Source organism: Monopterus albus, unplaced genomic scaffold (assembly GCF_001952655.1).
Source record: "Monopterus albus unplaced genomic scaffold, M_albus_1.0 scaffold47.1, whole genome shotgun sequence".
Taxonomy (NCBI): Eukaryota; Metazoa; Chordata; class Actinopteri; order Synbranchiformes; family Synbranchidae; genus Monopterus; species Monopterus albus.
In genome coordinates, this window is record NW_018127927.1 from 1,552,591 (window position 1) to 1,560,175 (window position 7,585).

The 7,585-nt window shown below is 40.8% G+C and overlaps 1 protein-coding gene across 2 annotated transcripts in view; it reads right to left on the minus strand.

Moving 5' to 3' along the window:
* The window catches only part of gabra3 (gamma-aminobutyric acid type A receptor subunit alpha3), a 98,588-nt gene extending 91,705 nt beyond the window's left edge, over nucleotides 1-6,883 (minus strand). The window contains exon 1 of one of the 2 annotated variants that reach the window (XM_020600504.1): nucleotides 6,280-6,883. The gene's annotated coding sequence lies outside the window, so the exon portion shown is untranslated. The remainder of the gene's footprint in view (nucleotides 1-6,279) is intronic. The other variant, XM_020600506.1, reaches the window with a different exon arrangement.
* Nucleotides 6,884-7,585: the final 702 nt, after the last annotated feature.

Sequence of the window (7,585 nt, forward strand, 5' to 3'; positions counted from 1 at the left end):
TGCATTTAAAGATACAGTATATTTCACCAACTATCACCACACCTATGCCATGTGTGAGCATAGCAATGCAATGGTGATATAAAATATCTTCTGTGAAAAAAACTCCATGCTTTATCTGATGCAATAGGCTGAGACAGCATGAGGATGGCCAACTGTTACACACATTAAGATGCGCACATTCATTTGCCAGCCTAAGGTAAAAAACAAACAAACAACAAAACTGCAGTATATGGTCTTGGTGGTCAGCCTAGTTATGAAGAAGGAAGCTATGCAAAACTGTACTTTGAATTGCATTTAAAAAAAATTACAGTCCTTTGCATAGGCACTTTACTTTCCAATGGGGCTGCAACTAACTATGCATTTTATCTGTTTATTTGCTTTAATAATAATTTCTTCTTTGAAATGTCCAAAAATGCTCAGAGGTGACTGTCATAATTTCCAAAAGCTCAAAGATGGCATCTTAAAAATTGCTTGTTTTGGTCTAAACAAGCTATTTCACAGCACTAACCCATAAGGCTCCATCTATGAGTGGGTGCATTGTGAGATTTTGTACTTGCTCTCACATGTTGCTTATTTTGCATTCAAGATTTCACGCCGTGGTGGGAGCAGATGCACATTATGTCAAAACTGCAATTGAATTTTGATGTGTGTGCACTGCCAAAGTAGGGCCACACACACACACACACACACCACATTCAAGGTTGTTCTTTGATCAGATATTATGCAGTGAGTACCAGGCATTGCAAAATAACATCAAAAATCTATGTGCCTTTGCATGGCTCACACTGGTTGGTTATATCCCAGTTGTTATTTCCCTGTTGATGCAGTAAAAATAATCAGTTTTGAAAATGGTGGCAGCCTTGGGACACGTGACACACACAATTTACTCTGGTCTCTTACAAAAAAATCATAGAACAATTTAACCTTCTCTCTCCTCATGGCATCATGAATAAACCATTCAGACCATAGGGCCCCAATCAGCCAAAATCATCAGGTTACTGTGTACAGGAGGTTATGCAACCATAAAAAGGTTTAACTATCTATTCCTGTGTTCCAGCAGCATCAAAAACACCAGAACTGTGTTGCTGCTGTCTGCACACATCACACTTGACCACAATTTGTACCATGTTCCCCACAAACTTGACATCCATTGTCTTTGCAAATAACTTTCAGGCATTGTTTCTCAGCATGGCTGGATCAGGAACCAATCCTGACTGGTCTTTGACTCAAAAAGCCAACAATACCTCTCAGTCCACTGCCTGTTTTAATCAGAAGTTCAATATTTAATGCTTTCATTTCTTTTCTGTGTAAGTTGATAAAATGAATGCATGACCTGGCCAGTTCCCCACCAGACAAACAACATTTTAAAAGATTTCCGCAGCATTTATCTTTCTTCACCACCACTTCAGTTCTTGAAAGTGTTTAACACAGTCACTGATATTTTAGTTTCACAGGACTTGCCGATTTTCTGCCTCTCCACTACAGCCAGTCCTGATAGGGAGTTTCAGGTTCCTGAAAGATTCTGGCATTTGAGAGATTTCAACCATCAGAATAAATTACATATGTGGTTTGTCCCTTCCCTCTCATACGACCCACAGGGGCGCCTCATTAAATAGTGCTCCTATTGTAGCTGGAGGAATTGCCCCATATCCACCAAAATTAATGACAACATACATCTCACTACCAAGCTTACGGACCTTTGTCGTCATGCAAACAGCTATAAACAAGATGGCTAGCTAGCAGCAAACTATTTGATGTTATGATTATGAAACTGCCAGGATTTCATAATGTTTTACCACACAAAACACTTGGTTATGTTTAGGCACAAAAACTAATTGGTTATGTAGAGACAGACAACCACACAGGCAATTTAGAGTCACCAGTCAAACTAAGCTGCATGTCTTTGGAAGCCGGAGCACCAGGAGAGAACCCATACAGGCACAAGGAGAGCATGCAAACTTGGCACAGAAAGGCGCCAGCGCTCTACAGCAGAACCTTCTTGCTGTGAGGCGACTGGGCTAACGACTGCCACCCTGCCTGGTTACGTTTAGGAACAAAAACAATGTTATGTTTAGGAGCTCAGCTCTCCTGAGGGGAAGTTCTGTGATTTGTACCTAGTCATCCACCCAACCTCGTCCTAAAATGATATTTAATATTTGTTGGGAACTATTCAACAATTATTTGAAGATCATCCCCACCCCTTGTGCCAATAGCACCATACTGCTAGTGTTAAGTCTCCATGGCAGTGGAAAGCACATTTGCCAAATCCTCAGCAGTATACTGCTCCAGCATTGCTTTAGTCTGAAGAACAGCACTCTGTATTATCAATTGCTTATATGATGGAAGGTGACTGTCACATACAATTCAGTTGTAAGTGCTATCCATGCATTTGTGGTCAGAAACACCTTTTCAACACTTGTCAAACTACTGCGCAGGTAGCATATCCTTTGCTATCATCTCTATGATGAGGGCTCTTATTTGCTCTGCATGTCAATCATCAAACCGCCTTCTTTGGGTGACAACGCTGTCCATTGACCACACACCACTTTCTGCTGGATGCTTCACCTTCAAATCACTGTGCATAGTTGCTGTCGATTTATGATATGCTAACTTAACCTGGCAGAGTTTGCACTGCACCTCATTTTCATTTATCTTCTTAGAAAAGTTAGAACTTTTGGATGGCTGTAGTCTCTGCATGTTTCTGCTGTTTGTATTTGGCGCTGTAGTAAAAGGATATACTGACCCTGCTATCACGTTATTTCCAGGTGCCGGTAAAAGCAAAGAAAAACAGTGGCTCTTTGTCTTTAAAGACAAAACCATAGTCGCATGAAATATTAGATTTTTATAGATTTAATGACTATTCAAATATTCAAGAATCATCGCCCATTCCTTTATAATACATCACGTTACTTATTCTTTTCTTTATGTCATAATATGGTCACTAGATGTTACCAAACTGTAACACGTAACATTTTGTCCTAATAACCTGCTGGCACAAAAGATGTATACTGTTATATTTTACAGAAGGACAGTCTATTGCAGCATTATTGTTTCTTCAATCCTTAGTTAGCTCATTTTTAAATTCTCAATTAACAGTATAATGTAAATCACACACAAAAAAGGTCTTTAGTAATTCTCTCTTTAGTGTTCCAAATTGTTGATGATTTAGTAAAGTCCAGAAATATATTTCCCCATTTTTTTCTTATTCACCCCTCACCCACCTAAAAACAAAATAAAAAAATCAAGTTCTGGACTAAACTGTGGATTGAGAGAATCATTACGTCCCTGGCAGTGATCTAAGAAGAACTATTTGAACACAGAAACTCTGCAACTGCAAGCTCTATCATCAAACAATGGTCGATGATTTGCTCTGCTCATACTCACTGAAAATGTTTTATGCAGTTTTAGTCCCTAAATTACCGGAATGTACAGTCACACAATGACTCTAGTCAGCAAACTGCAGCTGCAGCAGAAACTTTCTTCAGAATTAAGATCAGTGATAATCAAGGGAATTATTATAAATCATTGGGTGTCTGCACATACTGTAAATGGGGAAAAGATGGGAGCTCAACATGACAGAATGAACGAGGTAAGTAAAACTACTGGAAACAGTGCATATGTTAAGAGATTCTGAGTAATACAGAAGCACTTTACAACATTTAATTATTACTTCACCACCTCCTAAAAATTATGTTTGGTTGTGCTCAAGAAGTGAAGTGCATGAGTCTGCATTTCTCCCTGTGTATATTAACCCTGCACGGCTTCCTCACTGTCCTGCTTTATTCCACCTCTCATCATCCTTGCCGCCTGTGAAGTCAAGCTGTAAATTTCCCCCCAAAGCTTCTTGGTCATGACTGACATCATCATGGCTGAGGCTTCGGTACAGTATACTTAGATGGCTCTCATGATTACCTCCTGTCAGCTGTTGTCATTATCATCATAGTTCCATCTCACCTGCTGTGTGGTTGAACTCATCTTCATAACAGGCTTCATTGTAGGGCATTTTGTGTATGTGCTTGCTGTCCTTTTTTTTAATTTGCAATCATGAATCAATAGTAGAGGGTAATCCAATTATTTATCATTTCTTTTCCAAAACATTAACAAATTTATGGGCAGGATATTTGCCTCATGCAAAAAAAGACTGCGCTTTCCCTTAACACTCTGGAAGAAACATTTATTTTGTAATCACTCAAGATACTCTGCATTTTATTGCATCATGCCTTATTGCATGTGCTTCAAGGAACAATGTACAAATGCTAATTCTTGCAACATTCTGCCTCCATTTTTTGCTATGTTTTAATGACTGCATTTGCATGCACAACCCAAAGACAATTGGCAATTACAAGCAGCTAGATCCTGTAATAACAACATTTCAGATCTAGCACGTTCACAAAATCACAGAAGCACAACAGATCCATCTGCAACTCTGAAAAAGGATTCTTGCATTCTTACAACCTTCTCTTGCATCAAAATCTGCTCTCCCTGACATGTTCCCTGCTGGAGAATAAATCTGAGTTTGCACCATGTAGCTATTTACTGTGAATAAGGGGGCTCTCTGGTTCGTATGTCTCAACAGATGAAGAAACTGGCTGAGAAAAGTCATTTACTTATGGTCACACTCATGAGTCCAGGGAGTCATCGCATTATGAGCTCAGCAGCAGGCAGACTGAGAGATGGCAGGAGAAAGGCTGCGAGGAGTTACAGATGACTGTGCATTACATCAAATGTGATGCAGTTCAAAACATGAATATGTGATGTATAGGGGAAGGACTCTTTCAAATGTGGCAGCTGTGATAGGCAAAAGACAGAGGGTGACACCTTTTCTTCAGAGTGAATGAGGTCTTATAATCTTGACCTGGATGATGTCTAATGATTAAAGCCAGAGCTCGGCCTCAGACATTGGCCAGTGAAAAATCATGAAAGGATTAATCTCAAATCAATGCAACGTCCTATGCAGAGCCAACAGGTTTATTTTTTATACTCTATGATAATCTGCCACTAATTACCACATTCTGCACACAGATGTATCAGAGCAGTCATTTTTAAAAAATGGGGGAACATGCCTTCATGTGTGACCATTTTTTCTTCAGTAGCAAACAACAAAAACAACAATGCAATTGAACCTATGACAGGTGGGCAGCATTTCTGTTGACCCATTTTCACATGATGTTTAGGTAGAGTTGCATGTACTTCTGTAACCAATGAGGTGTTTCAGGATGGTTTGAATTATTTAAGATGTTACTGTTAAGTCTGATTTAAAAAAAACAACAACAACAAAAAAAAAAACATCCCTTTAGCTGGAAATCGCTCAGTACATGTTTGCATTGACTCACTACAGACTAGGCATAGTCACTGACAGAGAAGAGGGGTGAGGGGGGAGTGACAGCCAAAGACTCTTCAGGAAGGATTTATGTTTTGAAATGAGGCTGTTTTATGTCCCCGCATTATATGCACAGCAAAACACACAACCATCTTTTAGTGAAACTAATTCCTTCCCATAAAAATGCGTGACCACATGGAAAAGTGTTTCGCCCTATCAGTTAATCAGGTTTTTGCGTCACTTGAACTGCGGAAACCATAACAATATAGGCCTAAGACAAACATGGCACTGCTATTAATTTCCTTAGCAGTGTTGTTGTGGGGGGAAACGCAGACAGCTGCCAAGGTTAAGTTATCCCAGTCTCAGTCAACAGTCTTGTCACTGGTTGCGGTAGCCTGGTTCCGAAAGGACTTCCAACACGCTGGGTCAAAGCACGACCCTGGAGTTTAACGGCGCAGGTGCAGAGTTTATTAACAAAAACGCCGTTTAATTACCCATCAATGGAGAAATACAATTACCTCTGGAGCCCTACTGTCGCATTGTGTTGCCATACGACTGCCCTGAGAAGAATTATCATTTACCACGGGCCATTTTTTGAACTGTATTTCCCACAACAAGGAGGAAAAATTACATTTGTTGCTTAAAGGCTGCCCAAACAATACTTAATTCCCAGGCTAAATGTGTCTGAAAGAGGCTGCACTGTGTGTACGGCATGCAGCGCCGCATCCTCAGACAGCATCATCTCCACTTCGGCATGCCAGGGAGACCTGTAACTATCAATTATACTGCGGTAGCCACACAAACAGCAGTTGTTGCATGTGAATGAAACATTGCTACTGAGCACATTTACAACTATTTCCAGCTATTATTTTAGCAGCGACAGGTGCAAAACCTAAGAAATCGAGTCACGTGAAACAGACCACAGACAATGGCAACCGTTTAATAAATAAGCATCTCACCAGCAGCAATAAAGGTTGCGTTTTTGCCGTTTCTTCTCTCTCCCGACTGGCTTTCCTTAGAGCTAATGAGGTTTCTGACGTTGGATCCAAATGATTTCTCCCTCAGCTCTTATTGTCCACTGGGTTTGGATGTTTCTGTTTTTTTCCAGCTGTGAAATAATCGCCGTCCTCTTGCAAAGCTCTGCCCTCTTCAAACTAACCTTCCCGCCCCCTCCTTCTACCCATCTCAGATAGGCGCTAGCCAGGAGGGGCAAACCCTGAACCCGAGGGTTGGTTTAGAGGTGGCGATGTGTCACGCGGATCAATGCCCACATGAACGTGCGGTAGGCGTTTGCTGGAGCTCTTTCTGTTAACCGACCAGTTTGTTAGTGATGCTCTCGACAGCTGGAGGGGACTCTTTGCCCCCTCCCCCGCCGCCTCCTTGTGCGTTATTGCAAAACAACCTCCCAGGCGATGAACACAGTGAGTGGGCCCACTTATTAAGCGGGATCCGTGGCTAGAGAACTGACGCAGGTGCCCAGGGTTCAACCGACAGAGGGTTACCGACAGAGACGCCGAGCCCAGGAGCTGCTACTGACAGTGACAGAGCCATCTCATCTGAGTCATGCAGTAGTAGGAAATGGGAGCACATTATTCCCACACTGTGACCTTGGGGTGGTGTGGTCTAATCAGAGAGACAAGCTGGGAAAATATAAAAAATCTTGGCAGGGGAAGAGAAAAAAGGAACATCTCACTTTCATGTCAAAATGCGCTCAAGGTGTCCTTGTACAAGGCATGTAATGCCCAAACATTACTTAATTCCCAGGATAAATGTGTGCAAGGCATGCAGCAGTAAATAGTACAAGGCTGCACTTGCTCTGTGTCAACTCCCAGATGTGTCTGCGTGAGATGCAAGCAGTCTCTGTGCGCATGTTAATTTCTGCTGATGTACAAGATCAAAAATATCACAACTGGCAAAAATAGACGAACTGAGTGACCTGTCAGTCACATTTCTATTCACATTTAAATTACATATCACAGCTCCACGGATCCGATAATTGCTGTAGTCAGATTGCACGTGAATCTCTTTTAGATTTATTGGAAAATTTCATTACTCATTGCTAACAATGCAAAGGATCTGTGCTCTGTGTTTACTTGTTAGATAACACGTTTACTGTGGTGAAGCCTAAGTATAATTACTCAAATACTGTATATAAATACCATTTTGAGGTATCATTTTCATTTTGTACTACTGTCTTTAAATATATGGACTGCCAAAATGACAGTATTATCAGTATTAGTATTAGTATTATCAGTTTTATTATTA